Consider the following 21,744-nt stretch of genomic DNA (forward strand, 5'->3'; position numbering starts at 1 on the left):
GTATCCTGGCAGAGGGGTGGAGTTACTTACAAAAGAAAGGAAGAGGATTAAGGCACCCAGATAAGACTGAGGCAGTTTTGACTAAGCAGGATGTTAACATTGTTTTAGGAATTTACTTATTGCAATATTGGAGATTAAACCTAAGGCCTCAAGTCAGCACTCTTATCATTTAAGCTATACCCCCAGTCCTTCTATTTCTATTTGTTTATTACGTGTGCGCGCGCAAGTCCTGGGCCTTGAACTTAGGGGTCTGGATGCTGTCCCTGAGCTTTTTTGCTGAAGGCTAGCTCCCTTCCACTTGAACTACTACTCCACTTCCAGGTTTTCGGTGGTTAAATGGGTATAAGAGTCTCACTGACTTTCCTGCCTGGGCTGGCTTTGAACTTCAGTCCTCAGAACACAGAATCCTCAGTTGCTAGGATTACAAGTGTGAGCCACCATTGCCCGAGTGTTATTTATTTTAGAGGCAGGGTCTATTCCTAGGCTAGCCTTAAACTTACAATCTGCCTGCCTCCACCTCTGAAGTAGCTGGGCTTACAAGTGTGTGCTAGCTACCATACCTGGTCTTCTTTAAGAATTTTTATTTTACTAAGTAGAGATTTTCAGTGAAGAATGGCATGACCTGACTTGATATTTAAAATGATCATTTCAGTTGCTGAGAATAGATGCAGGGGGCTGGGAATATGGCCTAGTGGCAAGAGTGCTTGCCTTGTATACTTGAGGCCCTGGGTTCGATTCCTCAGCACCACATATACAGAAAATGGCCAGAAATGGTGCTGTGGCTCAAGTGGCAGAGTGCTAGCCTTGAGCATAAAAGAAGCCAGGGACAGTGCTCAGGCCCTGAGTTCACGGCCTAGGACTGGCCAAAAAAAAAAAAAAGAGAATAGATGCAGGAAGCAGAGAAACTTATTAGGAATTGGCTTCCTAATAGAGGAGGTCAGACATTTGTACAGATAATCATAAGGCCCAGTATAGTTGAATATACTACCACTGAGAAGCCTGTTTGGATGAAGGATAACCTTCAGTAACAAAAAGACTCTACAGTACAGCAGCTTAACTGAGGCAAAAGATTTCTCTTTGCACAACAGGGTAGCTAGTCTCAGGTCGCTCCATGCTAGATTATAGACACCTCCTCATTGCAGCTCATGGAAAGGGGAAAGGGAAAAAGTCCAGACAAGGGATTTCCTTGCTTTTCAGCAAGCAAGGTAAAATTTGTCCATCTCACTTTCCCTCATATCCCCTTAGCAAGAACCCAATTGTAAATCACACCTAACTACAAGAAAGTCTGGGAAATGTTTTAGGAGGTAGCTCTGGGTCCAGGAGGAGCAGATATAAGGCCTAAGGTGTTATGTAATTCCAGCAGTTAAAAAAAATCACTTAAAAATACTGATTGCTTCAGGCCCAGTCAGGAGGCTGAGATCTGAGGATTGCAGTTCTAAGCCAGCTTGAGAAGGAAAGTCCATGAGACATCACTAATTAACCACTAGAAAACCAGAAGTGGAGCTGTGGCTCAAAGTGGTAGAGCGCTAGCTTTGAGTGTAAAGGCTCAGAGACAGGGCCCAGGCTGAGTTCAAGCCCCATTATTGACAAAATAAAATTTTAAAAAATGCTGATTGAACCCAGGGCTTTGTGCTTCCTAGAAAAGTATCCTACCACTTGAGCTATGCCTCCAGCACAAAAGTATCACTTGTACATGGATTATCCTGGGAGGTATTTTTGCAGGTGGCGTGCAGTGACTGTGAGGAGAAAGGTCTCCCCAGGTGGAAAGCAAAGAAGGCATAGGTTTTTAAAACAGGAGCGAGCTGGGGTTGTAATGGTGTGCACTTGTAGTCCCTTGTGTACTTGAAGTCCAGTACTTCAAATGCTGGGAAATGTGGAATATTTGAGCCCAGGAGTTCAAGACCAACCTGGTCAACAGAGATGTTATCTTAAATGTGACTGTTTAGGGGGATAAGGGAAAAAGAAAGAATAATTTTCAAAAATTTTAAAAGGAATACTTTTTAAATACAAGATGGCATAAAGAAGCTCAACAAAAGCTGTTGGACAGTGTGGGAGATGGGGAATAGGGAAAGAGAAAGCAATAGAGTTTTAATCTAAAATACCATTGTGAAACCACTTGATACAATTAATATACACTAAAATAATGAATGACAGGAAAATAAAACATTGGGGAAATAAAATATTGTGGAAATAAAATAAAATAAAATAAAATATTGGGGAAGGGGTGTTTTCAGTGGGAGGAGAAGGGTAAATTCAAATGGATATGGTTGAAGTAATTCATTTGCATATAAGAAATTACAACAAGGAGAGCTATGGAAATTGTTTTAGAAGGTGGAAGGGTGTTAAGGGACAGTAACAGAGAGAGAGTTTTATTAGAATACATTGCATGGATGTAGGTTAATATGACAATGATACCCTTCTACAATGAATGCATGACAAAAATGCATACAAAAAGAAGAGGAAGAAAAAGGAGAGGCTAGGCTGGAGAGGCTCATCTCTGTAATTCTATCTCAGGAAGCTAAATTGGAAGAATAGTGATTCAAAGCCAACTCAGGCAGGAAAGTTCATGAGACTCTTATCTCCAATTAACTGCTCAAAAGCCAGAAGTAGAGCTGTGGCTCAAGTGGTTCAGTTTTTCCACAACAAATGAAAAAGCTCAGGGACAGGCCCTGACTTCAATCCCTAGTACTTGCACAAAAAAGAGAAAGAAAAAGGAAAAGGAGAAGTTGGAGAGAAGAACAAAAAGGAGCAGGAGGAGGAGAAGGAAGAGCTGTTGCTGCAGTTGTCCTTGAAAGGTCCATATACTAAGGGTTTGGGATAGCCTTAATTGGTCACCATTCTTTCTTGGGAAGTAGTGGAACCTTTAAAAGGTGCCTACTGCAAGAAAGGTAGGTTATTAGGGGCATGTCCTTGAAGGAGATACTGGGACAATTCCTCTCTTTGCTCCCCAGGTGCCATGAGGTAAATAAGCCTCTTCAGCCATATGCTCTTGCCATAATATGTTGTGACATCAAAGGTCCACAGGGATGGTGCCAACTGACCATGGTCTGAAACTGTCACCCAATATAAATTATTCTGGCTTATGTAAACTGATTATCTCAAGTACTATTTCTTTTTTCTGCCAGTCCTGGGCCTTGAATTCTGGGCCTGGGTACTATCTCTGAGCTCATTTTGCTCAAGGCTAGCACTCTATCACTTGAGCTACAACATTACTTCTGGATTTTTCTGTGCTTCATTGGAGATAATCTCGTGGAATTACCTTCCCCAGCTGGCTTCAAAGGGAAAGCCTCAGATGCCACTGGCATCCAGCTACAACACGAACTTTGAAATGCAAAGTATTTCTACAGATTGTATGTTACTTTTGAAGCCTTGTGAAGTTGAAAAAAAGTAGTTTGAGCCACTGTAAGTTGGGGACTGTCTAGTCCTGAGAGGAAAATTGAAAGGAAATATAAATTAAAAGAACAATAACATGCCCTTAGACCTTTAGGGATGGATGATTGTCAGCAAATTAGTCCATCAGATTAGGGACAAGGTGGGGCATAGTTTTGAAAGGTGCAACTGAGTTAAATATAAATTATGATGGCTTCCAGGATAGAATTCAGGAGAAATGTGCTGAGTTCCTATGTATCAGGGCCTATGGATCAGGATGGTCCCACAGAGAAAGAACAATGCAGACACAAAATGCAGAAATGTGGTTCATTTGAGGACATGAGAAATGCTCAAATTAGGAGGATCTAAGAAGGGCCTTGCAGGAAATAGGCCCCATAAGACCAACAATGCACCGGGTACTGGTGGTTCATACCTGTAATCCTAGCTACTCAGGACTCTCAGATCTGAGGATTGTGGTTCAAAGCAAGCCCAGGCAGTAAACTACTCCAAAGCCAGAAATAAAGCTGTTGCCCAAGTGGTAGAGTGCTAGCCTTGAGGAAAAGAAACTCAGGGGCAGTGCCTAGGCACTCATGCACACATGCTTGCACTCAACCCCCATTCCCCCCACACACACCAAGGATGCAACCTGGACTTGCAAAATACAGAGAAGAACTTTTGCAAAGGTCAGGACAGGGAAATGCGGGTACAGGATGAGCTGGGGTAAAGGATGGGGGGTGTTGCGAGCTCAGGCAAGGAGGCCTAGTAGAAGTTTGTGATGCTTGAATTTTATTTTATTATTATTATTATTTTTTTTTTGGCCAGTCCTGGGGCTTGGACTCAGGGCCTGAGCACTGTCCTTGACTTCTTTTTGCTCAAGGCTAACACTCTGCCACTTGAGCCACAGCACCACTTCTGGACATTTTCTATATATGTGGTGCTGGGGAATTGAACCCAGGGCTTCATGTATACACTCTTGCCACTAGGCCATATTCCCAGCCATGCTTGAATTTTATATATCAGCTTTGCCTGCCTGTGGTTCTAGTTATTGTTTTTTTTTTTTTTGTTTGTTTGTTTTTGGCCAGTCCTAGGCCGTGAACTCAGGGCCTGAGCACTGTCCCTGGCTTCTTCTCGCTCAAGGCTAGCACTCTGCCACTTGAGCCACAGCGCCACTTCTGGCCATTTTCTGTATATGTGGTGCTGAGGAATCGAACCCAGGGCCCCAAGCACTCTTGCCACTAGGCCATATTCCCAGCCCCGGTTCTAGTTATTGAATCAAACGAAGATTTAGATGGTGGTACACACCTGTAATCTAATCACTTAGGAGGCTGAGGAGGAAGATCAGAGTTCCAGCCCAGCCTAGGCTATAGCGTGAGCTCCATCTGAAGTAAACCAGAATGAAGAAACAGAACAGGGGCTGGGGATATGGCCTAGTGGCAAGAGTGCCTGCCTCGGATACACGAGGCCCTAGGTTCGATTCCCCAGCACCACATATACAGAAAACCGCCAGAAGCAGTGCTGTGGCTCAAGCGGCAGAGTGCTAGCCTTGAGCGAGAAGAAGCCAGGGACAGTGCTCAGGCCCTGAGTCCAAGGCCCAGGACTGGCAAAAAAAAAAAAAAAAAAAGAAACAGAACAGATGAAGGTGGTGCTGTGGAGGTATCATGTGATGTGATTAGCATCTATGACAGCTGAATTTAAAAGAGAATTTCCTAGTTGATCTTGGTGAGCTTATCCCATCCATCAAAAGGCCTTAAGGGCAGAAACGAGGTTTCCCTGAGGAAAAGAAATTCCACCAGGGGACTGCAGCTTCATTAATGGGATTGTTGCCCTTCTTAATAGCCTCTCAGATTTCAAACTTGCTTAGCCAGTTCCCAAGTGTTATAAGCTATTTCCTGACAATAAATACTTTGAGATACACTTTACTGGTTCTCTTTCTGGTCAACCTTGATATAAAACCAGATTTTGGAAAAGTTTGGATGACAGTTGGAAGATTTGAGAATAAGGTCTGGAGTCCTAATAAGGACACATCTGATTCTGACCTGAAGGGGACAGCAGAGGGGAATCACTAATGGTTTCATTCTCATGCCCGTGACCCTAGCTACTCAGGAGGCTGAGATCTGAGGATCACGGTTCAAAGCCAGCCAGGGAAGGAAAGTCTATGACACTTTTTTTTTTCTGGTGTTGTGCCAAGTCGCAAGACCACCCCCAAGAAGACCACCGAGATTCAGACACTCCGAAATGCAAAAGCAAGGCAAGGCTTTATTTAACGAGCTGCCAACTCAGGCCTCATCCTACCCACCGACACAGCGGAGGTTAGGAGGAAGCCCCGAGCTGTGATTACACAGGGCTTATAAAGGCAAAGAACAAGGTTACAACAATCAGCTGTGCAAGCGAGATTAGAACACAGGTACAAATCTGATTGGCTCAGGGTTCGATTCTAAAATGGGGTTCACGTGGTGGGGCCTGACTTCAAAGTCTGGCACCTCATTTCCCCCTTTTTCTTTTTGGTACCTTGGGAGCCAATCATGGCTCCATTCTGTCCATTTCAATGGCTGCATGTCTAGGGGATGATATAGAGGTAAGGCATGGGCCAGTAGGGCCCAATGTAGTAACCAAAGGGCCTGTCACCATTTCTTACAAGAATAGTCTCTGTACTTCTGTTTTGCATGCCTCTAGTTTATCCTGCCTCATCTTCCCCAAAACAACTCTGGTCCCTTGATTTTAAAGGGGGGCTGATGGGTGAAGATCATCCATCTTCTGTAACTTCTTCAGGCTGACTCAGGGGCGTAGACCTTACCTAGCCAGGAACCTATAACCTTAGTCTCAGTCTTGAGACGAAGGCAAAGCGGCTGAGTTGGGTGCTTGGAGACCTCCCATGTTCCATCACGGTAGTTGTCATCCAGTGCAAAGGGGTCAGCTGGCCTGGCGTGGAAGCAATGAACCCAAGTGGCGATGCCGTCTAGGGTCCCTTCCACCGTGGTTCTTAGGATTTCAGTCCCCTGGTCTGAATAAATGGGGGGGGGGGGTAGGGACAGAAGCAGAATTATATACATTATTTCAAAAGGAGTAAAGCCAAGCTGATAGGGAGAATTTCTTACTCTAAGCAGAGCAAAAGGAAGGAGTGACACCCAGTCTGCGCCAGTCTCTAAGGCCAGTTTAGTTAAGGTCTCTTTTAGAGTCCGATTCATTCTTTACCTGTCCTGAACTCTGGGGTCTATAAGCACAATGCAATTTCCAATCTGTCCCCAGTGCTATCCTTTCATTTGACAAACTTACCATTACTAACCATTATCACAGATGACTGGCAAATTCCTGCCCAGTAGACAGACATGGGCATTGGAAAGGCATGCTTATGAACTATTCTTCTAGGACTTCCCGGCTTTAACTTTTGAAAGGCCAACAGTAGTGACTCTAGGATCTGACACCATCTCTGCCATCCAAGCAGCGGCTTACTGCCTCTGGATGCTCCATCACTTTTGTCCCAGGAGGAGTGACTTTCAACTTGGACTCAGGGCCTGAGTGCTGTCCCTCAGCTCTCCAGCTCAAGACTAGCACCGTACCACTTTTGAGCTCCACACCACTCCGTTCCCAGCACTCTGCTGGCTGATTAGAGACAAGTCTCTCACAGGGACCTTTCTTTGCCCGGGCTGGCTTCGAACCGCAGATTCAGATCAATGAGTCTTATAAGGGGCCACTCTACTCCAATTATAAGCAACAAGGTGGTCCACACAGAAGTAGTTTTTAAGCATGCTCTTACCTGGAACTTATTAAGGGTCAGTATTAGATCTTGACAAACTTGTAGGAATCACCTGTGCTTCTCTGTGGGCCTGCTGGAAACTGTTACAAAAATCCTACAAAGAAGCTGGAATGGCAATTAAACATTTTGGTAGCCATAATTCTCCTTTTCTCACTTTGCAATAATTATTTAGGACAATTTTACTTCCAAATTTCTTATCTAGAAATGTATTCTTGATTTCCAAAGCCTTTCTAACACTAACACAACACTTTAGCTTTTATAAGCAAAAGCAAAACAGACAAACAGACAAATTACAGGACAAGACAAATGAACAGGGCTGTTTTCTTACCTTCGGAGTCTGGGATCTCGGGGTCTCTGGGGCTATCCCGGACGAGCCCCCAAATGTTGTGCCAAGTCGCAAGACCACCCCCAAGAAGACCACCGAGATTCAGACACTCCGAAATGCAAAAGCAAGGCAAGGCTTTATTTAACGAGCTGCCAACTCGGGCCTCATCCTACCCACCGACACAGCGGAGGTTAGGAGGAAGCCCCGAGCTGTGATTACACAGGGCTTATAAAGGCAAAGAACAGGTTACAACAATCAGCTGTGCAAGCGAGATTAGAACACAGGTACAAATCTGATTGGCTCAGGGTTCGATTCTAAAATGGGGTTCACGTGGTGGGGCCTGACTTCAAAGTCTGGCACCTCACTGGAGCTTGAACTCAGGGCCAGATCAATGTCCCTGGCTTCTTTTGCTCAAGGCTAGCACTCTACCACTTTAGCCACAGTGCCATTTCTGGCTTTTTCTATGTATGTGGGGCTGAGGAATCGAACCCAGGGCTTCATGAATGCTAGGCAAGCATTCTACCACTAGGCCACATTCCCAGCCCAGTTTGTGACACTCTTATCTCCAATAAACTACTCAGAAAAAGTAGAAGTGGTGCTGTGATTCAAGTGACTAAGTGCTAACTTTGAAAGGTAAAGCTCGGGGGCTGTGACCAGGCTGGGAGTTTAAGCCCCAGGACTGGCACAGAAAAAAAGAAAGAAAAGAAAATTTTGAGGTATGCTTTTTGACTGTATTTCATATTTCCAAATACATCATTGGGAAATATCTCTTCTACTCCCCCTATAGAATGTTTCTTCCTAACTGGTTTTGCCTTCCTCTGAGACTTCAGACACTATAGAATCCAAAACCATCCTTTTATCTTGGTGCCAGTAGCTCACACCTATAATCCTAGCTGGGTGCCAGTAGCTCATGCCTGTAATCCTAGCTACTTAGGAGGCTGAGATCTGAGGATGATGGTTCAAAGCCAGCCCGAGCAGGAAAGTCTGTGAGACTTTTATCTTCAATTAATCCCCAGAAAACTGGAAGTGGTGCTGTGGCTCAAGTGGTAGAGCAATAGCTTAAGCAAAAGAGCTCAGGGACAGTGCCCAGGCCCAGAGTCCAAGCCCCGCAACTGACCAAAAAAAAAAAAAAATCCACCCCTTTGTTCACTCTGTTATTTCTTTTTTCTTTTTTTTTTTTTTGGCCAGTCCTGGGCCTTGGACTCAGGGTCTGAGCACTGTCCCTGGCTTCTTTTTGCTCAATGCTAGCACTCTGCCACTTGAGCCACAGCGCCACTTATGGCCGTTTTCTGTATATGTGGTGCTGGGGAATCGAACCCAGGGCCTCATGTATACAAGGCAAGCACTCTTGCCACTAGGCCATATCCCCAGCCCCCACTCTGTTATTTCTTCTTCAAGTATTTCAAGGGAAGCTATGGATAAAATACAGTGGTCAGGGCTGGGAGTATGGCCTAGTGGTAAAGTGCTTGCCTCATATACATGAAGCCCTGGGTTTGATTCCTCAGCTCCACATATATAGAAAAAGCTGGAAATGATGCTGTGGCTCAAGTGGTAGAGTGCTAGCCTTGAGCAAAAAGAAGCCAGGGACAGTGCTCAGGCCCTGAGTCCAAGGCCCAGGACTGGCAAAAAACAAAAAACAAAACAAACAAAACACAGTGGTCAACACCTGGGTTACAGAATAAAACATGGCCATTGGGCTTCCCTGGGCTGCCCTGGAGATGGGCGCTGTTGCTGTGGCAGGCTGCTCTCTTAGGAGTGGCCAGCTGCAGGTTTATAGCAACTTCACTAGCTACTCAGCTGTCACTTGTGGAACTGACAGAAATGAGGAATGAGCTGTTAATAAAGAGAAAAACAGGAAGTTATCATTGACTCCCAGAACTGAAAAGACTGAAGTTAAACATGTTGGGAAAATGGACCTGGATACTGTCTTCATGATAAACAAAACCATTTCAATTCCTTACAGTTGTGCCATGCATTTAGATCATCAATCGGTTTCAAATTCCTAGATTTAAGTGGGTGGTACTGAAAGAAATCCCTTCTGGCTCTTGTGGATGGACAACTTTTGGACATGTATTGAAGGGCCAGACTTTGAAGTCAGGCCCCATTTTACCACGTGAACCCCATTTTACCACATGAACCCCATTTGAGAATCGAACCCTGAGCCAATCAGATTTGTACCTGTGTCCTAATCTTGCTTGCTTGAACACCTGATTGTTGTTACCTTGTTCTTTGCCTTTATAAGCCCTGTGTAATCTCAGCTCGAGGCTCCCTCCTAACCTCCACTGTGTCGGTGGGTAGGACGAGGCCCGAGTTGCAGCTCGCTTAAATAAAGCCTTGCCTTGCTTTTGCATTTCGGAATGTCTGAGTCTCGGTGGTCTTCTTGGTGGTGGTTTCGCGACTTGGCACAACATTTGGGGTTTCGTCTCGTCCGGGATGGCCCCAGAGACCCCCGAGACCCCAGACTCCGAAGGTAAAAAATAGCGCTGTTCATTCTGTGTGTCTGTGTCTGTGTGATTTGTAGTTTTGTTTTCTGTTTTGGCCAGCCGCCCGAATCTGAACCTGTAGGTAGTGAAGGACCAGCCGGAGTGGACACGCTTGTATGGGCATCCTGGAGGAGGCTCACAGGGGGCTCAGGCTTCCCACTACCATCCTGAACCTGAAGGACTGGACTGGGAGGCCCTTGTAATGGGTGCCCGTCCAGTCCACTCTATATTTGGGGTTGTCTGGTCCGCTCCTACACAGGAACGGGAGAGAGAGAGCCTCAAAACTGTGTGGTCTGCCCCCTCACAGGGGCAGGAGAGACACAGTAGAACCTGTAAGCCGCGGCACCCTAAGTCTGTCTGTAAGTGTTGTCTGGTCTTTGTGCCTGTGATTATTTTTGTGTGTTTCTTTCTTGCGCTGTGCCTGACAAACGGATGATGGGGAACGTTCCTTCCACTCCCCTGGACTTGACTTTATCTCACTGGAAAGATGTACAGGTGACAGCTCACAATCAGTCAATCAGTGAGAGTGTCCACAAAAAAAGAACTCTAGGGGGACCCCCACACAGCCTTCTTAAGCAGAAAATTGTTTGGTGTGCTAAAATGTTTTACTAAGACTAAAAATGTTTTACTAAAACTATCAAGCCATGGAAAATGAGGCTGGAGAATGCTAAAATCATTTGTTAAAGGTTTTTGTCTTAATGTATGGCCGATGCTTATTCTGCACACTTTAAGATCTTTTGAAAATATATGTGTGTGTGCATGTGTGAGTGTGAACATGTTCAAGACTGCAGTATGATGCAAAACTAAGTTTAAGTTTAAATTCAAAGGGTCATCAAGTTTGGGCATTACCAAATGCTTTAAAGGATTTCTCAGGGTTCTTTAATTAAAATTAAAAAAAAAATCAGAGCTAAGTGTCAGAAATTTGGATTTAAAAGGACATATATATACTAAACTAATGGGGATAGAAGTAAACTCTCATTAACTCTATGTATGTAGGAAGAAATGGCAAAATGGGCCAATGTTTCTCACTAATATATTGGAAAGCTGAATGGATAAGTATTTCCAATTGTAATTCTTGCATTAAGGAAAAATTCAAAGGTCTTCATGCTATGCAGTAACTGGGACTGAAGAAAAAAAAAGAGGCTCTTTTGAAACAGCTCGTAGGCAAAGGGCGGCACCTGGTTTCAGAATGCCTGTGAGCTTCAGTTTTTCCGATGCAGATAAAAGCTAAAGTGTTGTGTTAGTGTTAAAAAGGCTTTTGAAATCAAGAATACATTTCTAGATAAGAAATTTGGAAGTAAAATTGTCCTAAATAATTATTGCAAAGTGAGAAAAGGAGAATTATGGCTACCAAAATTTTAATTGCCATTCCAGCTTCTTTGTAGGTTTTTTGTAACAGTTTCCAGCAGGCCCACAGAGAAGCACAGGTGATTCCTACAAGTTTGTCGAGATCTAATACTGACCCTTAATAAGTTCCAGGTAAGAGAGCATGCTTAAAAACTACTTCTGTGTGGACTACCTTGTTGCTTCTAATTGGAGTAAAGTGGCCTCTTGTAAGAGTCACTGATCTGAAATCTGAGGTTCGAAGCCAGCTTGGGCAGAGAAAGGTCCCCGTGAGAGACTTGTCTCTAATCAGCCAGCAGAGTGCTGGGAACAGAGTGGTGTGGAGCTCAAAAGTGGTAGGGTGCTAGTCTTGAGCTGGAGAGCTGAGGGACAGCGCTCAGGCCCTGAGTCCAAGTCCAGTGAAAAGTCACTCCTTCTGGGACAAAAGTGATGGAGCATCCAGAGGCAGTAAGCCAATGCTTGGATGGCAGAGATGGTGTCAGATCCTAGAGTCACTCCTGTTTGGCCTTTCAAAAGTTAATCAAAGCCGGGAAGTCCTAGAAGAATAGTTCATAAGCATGCCTTTCTAATGCCCGTGTCTGTCTCCTGGGCAGGAACTTTCCAGTCATCTTTGATAGTGGTTAGTCAGGGTAAGTTTGTCAAATGAGAGGATAGATTAAAATCTCAACCCCCCGCATTTACTCAAAGCTCTGACTGGCAGTGAGAATTTTAAGCTGATACATCTGTTTAGGAAAGAAAGCTTGTAGACCTGAGATTGTGTCTTTATTGAGATCTGTTAAAGGCCTGCAAAGGTAACTTTTTAGGTCATCAGAGATCAGTTCCCCAGCCAGTCAGGAGAGCAAGCGTTGGCTGTCAGATGCACATAGCCTGTGCTAAAAATCTCTGTGCCTAAATCAGCCAGACAAGTCAGAGTTCCTGGGAACAGACTTTAGTAGACCCAGGGCCATGAGCTTTGCCTCCTGTGCCCCAGTATTCCCAAGAAGCCTTGGAGTGGATAAAGAAAATTCCCATGGCCCACAAAACCCTTGCACAGAGAAGGAAACAATGACTGGTGGAAAACTTGTGAAGGGAAACTTACCTTGCCACAAGGGCTGGGTAAGGGGATCCTTAAGAGAATCCACTGAGCTTCTCACATGGGAACCCGAAAAATGCAGGACTTGCTCCGACACTCCAAAGTGAAAATTAGACAAGGAAATCAACTTATTGAAGATATTGTTAAAAAGTGCAAGGCCTGTCAGCTTACCAATGCCCCCAATCAACAAAGCATGACTAAAGGAGCTCGCCTCTGTGGGGATAGGCCAGGCATATATTGGGAAGTAGATTTCACAGAAATCAAACCTGGAAAATTTGGATACAAATATTTGCTAGTTTTTGTAGATACCTTTTCAGGATGGGTGGAAGCCTATCTAACAAAGCATGAGACTGCGAATATAGTGGCTACAAAGATCCTGGAAGAAATCCTACCCAGGTATGGCTTCCCATCCACCATTGGGTCTGACAATGGACCGGCTTTCATCTCAAAAGTAAGTCAGGGAATAGCCTCTGCAGTGGGGACGGATTGGAAATTGCATTGTGCTTATAGACCCCAGAGTTCAGGACAGGTAGAATGAATCGGACTCTAAAAGAGACCTTAACTAAATTGGCCTTAGAGACTGGCGCAGATTGGGTGTCACTCCTTCCTTTTGTTCTGCTTAGAGTAAGAAATTCTCCCTATCAGCTTGGCTTTACTCCTTTTGAAATAATGTATGGGTATCCCCCGCCCATTATCCCTAGCCTTCAGACTGAATTGCTTGCTAATTTGGATGATACTGAATTTTTGTGTAAACTTGATTATTTGCAGCTCGTGCATAAGAAAATGTGGCCCCAACTTAAGGCATTATATGATTCCACTTCTGTCCCAACCCCCCATTTATTCAGACCAGGGGACTGGGTGTTCGTCCGGAGGCATAACCCCAAATCCTTAGAACCACGATGGAAGGGACCCTATGTGGTGCTACTGACTACTCCCACCACCTTTAAGGTAGATGGCATCACCACTTGGGTCCATTGCTCCCATGCCAGGCCAGCTGAACCTTTTGCCCTGGACGATGACTACCGTGGTGGATGGGAGGTCTCCAAGCACCCAACTCAGCTGCTTCGCCTTCGCCTCAAGAAAAGAAAGTTAGACTGAATATTGTTATAATTTTCTTTTTGCCTTCTTTCCTTGCTACCCAGGCTAATGTTTTAATGTTATTTTGGCAGCTCACTCCAAAGGGAGGTGACCCCCTTATTTTAGGTAGTTTTGGGCTTGCTCAGGAATACGGGTATAGCCACCCGACCCTTAGAGCACAGCTGAGAAGTTTATGTATTATTTTGTTGCTTACATTTGGATACTAAACACTATATAGCTAATGGTAAGTCTGTATAGCTGAAAGTTAATTTTCAGTTTGCAGTAATCCTGCAGTCCCTTGGTAAGGTTATAGGTTTCTGGCTAGGTAAGGTCAACGCTCCTGAGTCAGCCTGAAGAAGTTACAGAAGATGGATGATCTTCACCCATCAGCCCCCCTTTAAAACCGAGGGACCAGAGTTATTTTCAGATACTACTTTGGGCCCTACTGGCCCATGCCTTACCTCTATATCATCCCCTAGACATGCAAGCCATTGAAATGGACAGAATGGAGCCATGATTGGCTCCCAAGGTACCAAAAAGAAAAAGGAGGAAATGAAGGGCCAGACTTTGAAGTCAGGCCCCATTTTACCACGTGAACCCCATTTTACCACGTGAACCCCATTTTAGAATCGAACCCTGAGCCAATCAGATTTGTACCTGTGTCCTAATCTTGCTTGCTTGAACACCTGATTGTTGTAACCTTGTTCTTTGCCTTTATAAGCCCTGTGTAATCACAGCTTGAGGCTCCCTCCTAACCTCTGCTGTGTCGGTGGGTAGGACGAGGCCCGAGTTGCAGCTCGCTTAAATAATGCCTTGCCTTGCTTTTGCATTTCGGAATGTCTGAGTCTCGGTGGTCTTCTTGGTGGTGGTCTTGCGACTTGGCACAACAGTATAAGCCTTTGAGCAAGTTCTGAGAAATTTTCTTATTTGTTTTGTTTTTTGCATGTCTTAGGGCTTGAAATCAGGGCCTGAGCACTGTCCCTGGCTTCTTTTTGCTCAAGGCTAGCACTCTACCACTTGAGCCACAGCGACACTTCTGGCTTTTTCTCTATATATGTGGTGCTGAGGAAGCGCACCCAGGGTTTCATGTATATGAGGCAAGCACCACTAGGCCATATTCCCAGCCCCTGAGAAATTTTCTTACTTTCAAAGATCGTGATCCTCAAGAAGTGAATAAAGCCTATTGGCGTTATTGTGCTATGATAAAGGACTGTGTAATAGGGCATTCATTCAAAGATGAGTATGTGGCCAGCTTGGTCAGAGCCCGGGAAGTTCCTGTAATCGCTAGCGCCTTCTGCTATGATGTAGTTTTGGATAAGAAACTGAATGCCAACCAAAGAGCACCTACTTCCCTTCACAAAAGTCGCATATACGTTAATATATAAAGATCTTCCACTTGAAACTCTGGAAGTTGAAGCAAAAGTGACATTAGAAATATTTCAACACAACAAATGCAAAATAGACTTCAAAGAAGAGAAGGCATCTGAGAACCCTGAGAGAATAGTCAAGCTGCACAGAATTGGCAAATTCATTGAAGTGACTGAGGGCCCTCTTATTCCAAGAACAAGCACTTGTTTCCAGTATGAAGTGTCTGCAGATCACAATCTTTAGCGCTCTCAGTCACCTCTTTTTTTTTTTTTTTTTTTTTTTGCCAGTCTTGGGCCTTGGACTCAGGGCCTGAGCACTGTCCCTGGCTTCTTCCCGCTCAAGGCTAGCACTCTGCCACTTGAGCCACAGCGCCACTTCTGGCCGTTTTCTGTATATGTGGTGCTGGGGAATCGAACCTAGGGCCTCGTGTATCCGAGGCAGGCACTCTTGCCACTAGGCTATATCCCCAGCCTCTCAGTCACCTCTTATACGAAGGTTCCAGGGTCTGTCTTTACCCACCCACTTAAGAATCTTGGAAGGGCTGGGAACATGTCCTAGTAGCAAGAGTGCTTGACTCGTATACATGAAGCCCTGGGTTCGATTTCCCAGCACCACATACATAGAAAATAGCCAGAAGTGGCGCTGTGGCTTAAGTGGCAGAGTGCTAGCCTTGAGCAAAAAGAAACCAGGGACGGTGCTCATGCCCTGAGTCCAAGGCCCAGGAATGGCAAAAAAAATAATAAATAAAAGAATCTTGGAAAATGGTAACTGAAGAGTAAACTAAACCAACAGAGGGCATTGCATCTACTTAATAACTTGATAAAACATAAATATGTATAGTAAATTAAAATAAAAGCTTTCACTACCAAAAAACAAAACCAAACAAAACCAACCCAACATAGCCCTTGGCAGGGTGCTGGTGGCTAGTATCTGTAATTCTAGCTAATCAGGAAGCTGAGATCTGAATATAGTTTGAAGCCAGCCTAGGCAGCAAAGTTCATGAGAGTCTTATCTACAATTTAACACCCAAAACACTGGAAGTAGAGCTATAGCTCAAGTGGTGGAATGTTAGCATTGAGAAACACACACACACACACACAACCTCAGGCATAGGGTGTCTAGGCCCTGAGTTCAAGCCCCCAGTACTGGCACAAATTAAGAAATAAAAAGATTTTGATTAGTGGCCTTTTCTGAACACTCTGGCCTTGAACTAAGAACTTCCTGATCTCAGCCTCCAAAGCAGGTAGGATTTACAGGCATGAGTCATGGATTCCTTGCCATTGTCCCACTCTTTAATTGGTTTTTAGTGGATTCCATTGTGCTACTTTATACTTGTAGTGTACTTGGAGAGTATTTATACTGTTCACTATGTTTTCCCTTTCCCCGCCTCCCTTTCACTGATTCCTCTCAAAATCTTCCTCCCTTTAAATCAGGTGATGATTCCACATGAGTTAAAAAATATTTGTCTTATTGAGCTTGGCTTATGTCACTCAATATGATGACTTCAATTTCCCTTCATTTTTCTGCATAGAATAATGGTTCTTTTTTTTTTTTAATGTCAGTAATGGGGTTTAAACTCAGGGCCTAGGCACTGTCCCTGAGCTTTTATTGCTCAAGGCTAGTGCTCTACCACTTTGAGCCACAGCACCACTTCCGGTTTTCTGGTGGTCAATTGGAGATAAGAGTCTCTTGGACTTTCCTGACTGTGCTGGCTTTGAACTGTGACCCTCAGATCTCAGTCTCCTGAGTTAGATAGCAATAGAGGCATGAGCCACCAGTGTCTGGCTATTTAATTCTTTAAAAACAATTCAGCCCACTCATTTCAATGCCAAAATTCTTAGCAGCTGGGTGTCTCACTTTTTGAATCACACCAGAGAGATTGCAAAGTCTCTGGCAGGAGGCCTGCAGTAATGTACTGCTTTAGCATGCCAGAGACACTGGGTTCATCCCTAGTACAAAGGACAGAAAGAAAAAAAAAGAATCCAAAGTCTTTGGTGAAATGAAGCCTGAGCACACCTTTGAGAGCATCTCCACTTCAGCAGCCCACACTGATTTTACTTGCTCTTAGAAGATGGACCTCCCATTAGCCCCTTCCTCTGATTCCCAATCTTCTGTTCTACTGTCTCTAGCATAGGGTCCTCAGAGGGGATGAATTTTAAGCACTTGAGGATTTGACCTGAAATTCAAGATGGACATTCAACATAATTTAGAAGGTAACATTATTTTTTGTTGTTGAGATGGTCTCACTATGTAACCCAGGCTTGATTCCAAATCACAGTCTTGCTGCCTTAGCCTGTTGAGTGCTAGGATTGCAGATGTGTACCACCATAGTGAACAGAGAGGTGACTTCATAATGACTTTTCAAAAGGATTTAACATTGGAAAGAGAGAAGGGGGCAGGGAATGAGGCCCAGCAGTTGAGAATTTGGCTAGCATGCTGAAGCCCTAGCTCCATCCATAGCACTGCAAAACAGGAGGGAGGAGAAAAGACTTGACCTATTAACAACTCCAACTACCACAACAACACACATACACATTGTGTGTGTGTGTGTGTGTGAGTCCTAGTTAGCATTGCACAGGAAGGGAGAGAGGGGAAGACTTTGCCTATTTACAACAACAAAACCCCCAATACACATTGTGTGTGTGTGTTTGTGTGTGTGTATCAGTCCTAGTTAGCACTGAACAGAAAGGGAGACAGGGGAAGATTTTGCCTATTTACAACAACAAAAACCCAAATACACATTGTGTGTGTGTGTGTGTGTGTGTGTGTGTGTGTGTGTGTGTGTGTGTGTGTGTGTGTTGGTTCTAGGACTTGAACTCAAGTCAAGTGCTGTCCCTGAGGTTTTTTTCTCAAGGCTAGCACCCTACCATGCAAACCATAGGTCCACTTGTGGCTTTTTGGTGGTTAGTTGGAGATAAGAGTCTCAAAGCCTTTTCCTGCCCAAACTAGCTTTGAACCCTGATCCTCAGATTTCAGCTTCCTGAGTATCTAGGATTACAGGCATAAGCCACTGGCTCCTGGCATCGTGTGTGTGTGTGTGTGTGCGCGCGCGCGCCAGCATTGGAGTTGAACTCAGGGCCTCACTCATGTTCTCTCTCAGCCTGATTGCTCAAGGCTAGCATTCTAGCATTTGAGCTATGTCTTCTGTCTGGCATTTTATTCTTGTTCTGAAAGAGTTATTTCATATGGTGAAGTTTGTTTTTACCTTAGTTAAGATTTGCAGAAATGAGTTTTATTCTTCAGGGGCTTCTGTGAGTTTATTTCTCCTCTTGTGTAAAGTTAGCTTCTCAGGGAGCTACAATCAATCAGGATTTAAAAAAGGAGGGCTCAGCCCTCCCCCCCACCCCCCTGCAACAGATGGTAATTAGGTGGAAGCAGCAGGGCCAAAGTGGGCTTTGTGGTTTGTTCTGGTGTTGAACTTCTATAAACTGGAGAGTTCTCCGAGTTTAATTAGTGACTTGGGGAATATTTGGACGAGGCTAAAGGGCTTGCTTTCATTTAAAACAGCTTAAATGAAAGCTGGGCAAGATGGCACATGCCTATAATCCTTGTACCAGGGAGGCTGAAATTGGAAGATCATGAGTTTGAGGCCATAGCAAGATTCTGCCATAAAAACAAACTAAAAATGTACCTGTGAAAGAATGATCGGAAAAACAGTTCCTTCAAAGCTAATAGACCTTTCCAGTTTGACTCGTATTTTATTTTATTTTTAAAAGTTTTATTCTGTGTGTGGCAGGGGAAACAGGTGTTCTAGGGCTTTAGCTCAGGGCCTGGGCACTGTGTGTGAGCTTTTTTGGTCCAGGGCTAGCACTCTACAATTTGAATAAGAGCTCCATTTCTGGCTTTTTGCTGGTTAGTTGGAGCTAAGAGTCTCAAACTTTCCTGCCACGTCTGGCTTTGAACCCTGATCCTCAGATTTCAGTCTCCTGAGTAGCTGGGTTAACAGGCATGATTCACCATCACCTGGCATCTCGTGTGTGTGTGTGTGTGTGTGTGTGTGTGTGTGTGTGTGTGCGCGCGCGCTCGTGCGCGTGGGTGTGTGCTTGTGCACAAGTATGGGGTTGAACTCAGGGTTGCATGCTCTTTCTCATCTTGATTGCTCATGGCTAGTACTCTACCATTTGAACCATGTCCCCAGTCTGGCATTTTGTCAGTAATTTTGGAAATGCAAACTCACAGACTTTTCTGGCCTGGATGGCTTCAAACTTAGATCCTTCAGGTTCTAGTCTCCTGAGTAGCTAGGATTACGGTCATGAGCCACCGGCACCTGGTTCTATTCATTTTACATAGCAAGAAGTTGGTAGTCAGAGAAGGGAAACAAATCCTCAAAGTCTACCAGCTAGTTCTTGGAGAAGCTGTAAGAACTAACCAGTTTCCTGGTTCCTGGTGTCAAGCTTTTGCTTGCAACTTTGTTACTGAGCCAAGTCAAGGTTGCAGGAAATAAAACTCAAAGACTCTCCCATTGTTCAGCAGACAATCTGTCCATTTCATTTTTTTCAAGTAAAAAGATGGATTTATTGGGGAAGTAAAAAGTATACTGACCAGCCAGGGTCACGGCCCAGGCTCGGGAGCTGGGACCACGCGCCACAGGCCACACTTGGGATCGGGTTATAAAGACAAACACCACATGGTCAAGCTTGCCACACGCAGGTGGCCAATGAGGTTACAATACCTACAGAGCATGCGAGGTCACATGCAGGTGGCCAATGGAGTTACAATCTACCTCATAGCAACTGTTTGAACCAACCTATCATGTTGTCCATTTCATTTTGACTCAATTCTTTTGAGTCTTTTCCGGTCTCTGAAGGGAGGATATAGTCCCATTGTGTACCTTTACCTAATGAGAACCAACACTTGTCCTTTATCTCTTGCTTTCCTTGCCAATTCCTCTGTCCTTGGTGACCAAAGTCATATAGCAGTTTGGGGTCTATACATCACAGGAATTGGGATGCATAGGCCAAAGAAATAGGAATTGTAGGGCTGGAAATATGGCCTAGTGGGAAGAGAGCTTGCCTCGTATACATGAAGCCCTGGGTTCAATGCTCCAGCACCACATATCTAGAAAACGGCCAGAAGAGGCGCTGTGGCTCAAGTGGCAGAGTGCTAGCCTTGAGCAAAAAGGAAGCCAGGGACAGTGCTCAGGCCCTGAGTCCAAGGCCCAGGACTGGCCAAAAAAAAAAAAAAAAAAAAAAAAGAAAAGAAATAGGAATTGTATTTACTTCTGAGAAACTGCAAACAGCTTGCTCAGGCTGCAAACTTAGCCTCAAGCTTATAGGTGATAGGGAGGGGCAGATGTGAGCCCTAGTTTACATGGGGCAATCAGTGGGCCTGAGTGCTTAGGGTTCTAGAGAAGGCAAAACGAACAGATGTTACCTCAGTGGCTTGGCTACTCCCTACTGTCATAATCCTGTAATTGAGAGAGGGATTTCTGACAGCCACATTACCAAGATCACACAGCATGCATATCAATGAGAGGATCTGATGCACTGCGTCTTGCATTGAATATGAGTGTGACTTTGTAGGTAGTCCTTAGGGCCAGCACAGAGTGTTTTATTCAGTTCATCACATGGCTCCAAACCCAACCCAAGTCTATAGATGGTACCAGTTTAGGCTTGAGGAGAAGAAATGACAACGATTTAAGTTGAAAGAAGATAGGCTAGAGGGTTATATCTCTGTAGGGTGTTGAGAAGCTAGAGGAATGCATGAAGCCCAGGGAGAGAGAGAAGGGTCTGGACCAGCCCATGGGAACCAAAGCCAGGAGGTGAACCACCTCATTCACAATCTCTTTCACGCTGCCACAGGTTGGTGAATTGCCAGGGTGGAAGTAGGAAATATGGGGAAAAAACTTTGGGCAAAATACACAAGCTTGAGGTTGCCACTGAGAAGCTGGAACGATTTGGACTTTAGATTGGGCCTGATGGCACCAATCTGTGATCCTATACCTCTGGAGGCAGAAGCAGGAAGATGGCTGTTCAAAGTCAGTGTAAGGTACATAATGAGTTCCAGGTCTAGTTTGGGCTAGAAAGCAAGGCCCTGTCTCGAAGAAAAACGGAAAGAAAAAAAGCATGGAAGGAGTGAGGGAGGGGAGGGGGGAGAGAGAGAGGGGGAGGGGGGAGAGAGAGAGAGGGAGGGGGAGAGAGAGAGGGAGGGGGAGAGAGAGAGACAGAGAGAGAGTCCCAAACTTTTCCCACGTATGACCTTTATTTTCCAGTGAGGAAAAAAATGTGGGATTTGCCACAACATGGATGAATCTGGAGGGAACCACACTAAGTGAAACAAGTCAGACCTAGAAGTATAATTACTACATGATCTCAGTCATATGTATACTATTTTATGGGAAGAACAAGTGTAGAACACAGTGACTATAGTTAATAACAGTGTACTCTGTTGGAGACTTTTTTGTCAGTCATGGGGCTTGAACTCAGGACCTGAGCACTGTCCCCAAACTCTTTTTGCTCAAGGATCACACTTTACCACTTTGAGCCACAGTACCACTTCCAGTTTTCTGGTGGTTAATTGGAGAGAAGAGTCTTAGAGACTCTCCTGCTTAGGCTGGCTTCAAACCACGGTTCTCAGATCTGTTTCCTACTTAGGTAGGATTACGAGCCACTGGCACCCAGTATTCCAATTATTTTTTATAATAATTTAGTACTAGGGCAAAGGGCCTCATGTACACTATGCAAACGCTACCACTGAGCTATACTCTCATCCCACTCTTTCCTATGAAGCCTCATATTGAGGAATAACTGAAGATTCAAACCTTTGATTATAGGTGTATCTAGCAAGGAGGATGAGAATAAGTGAAGATCTGGAGAATGCCAGATAAACAAACTAGAATATTGGCTGAAGACTGGGAATATTGGCTGCCTGTTCACTGAGGGCCTGCTGGATTTTTGGTGTTGGAAGGAAGGCAGGATGGAGGAAGGTCATGCATGTCCCTTTTGAGGGTAAC

General features: G+C 44.6%; 1 pseudogene; it reads left to right on the forward strand.

Annotated features, from left to right (window-relative positions):
* Positions 1-4,066: 4,066 nt before the first annotated feature.
* LOC125343000 lies at positions 4,067-16,926 on the forward strand (annotated as a pseudogene).
* Positions 16,927-21,744: the final 4,818 nt, after the last annotated feature.

This window comes from Perognathus longimembris, chromosome 28 (genome assembly GCF_023159225.1).
Source record: "Perognathus longimembris pacificus isolate PPM17 chromosome 28, ASM2315922v1, whole genome shotgun sequence".
NCBI classification, from domain to species: domain Eukaryota; kingdom Metazoa; phylum Chordata; class Mammalia; order Rodentia; family Heteromyidae; genus Perognathus; species Perognathus longimembris.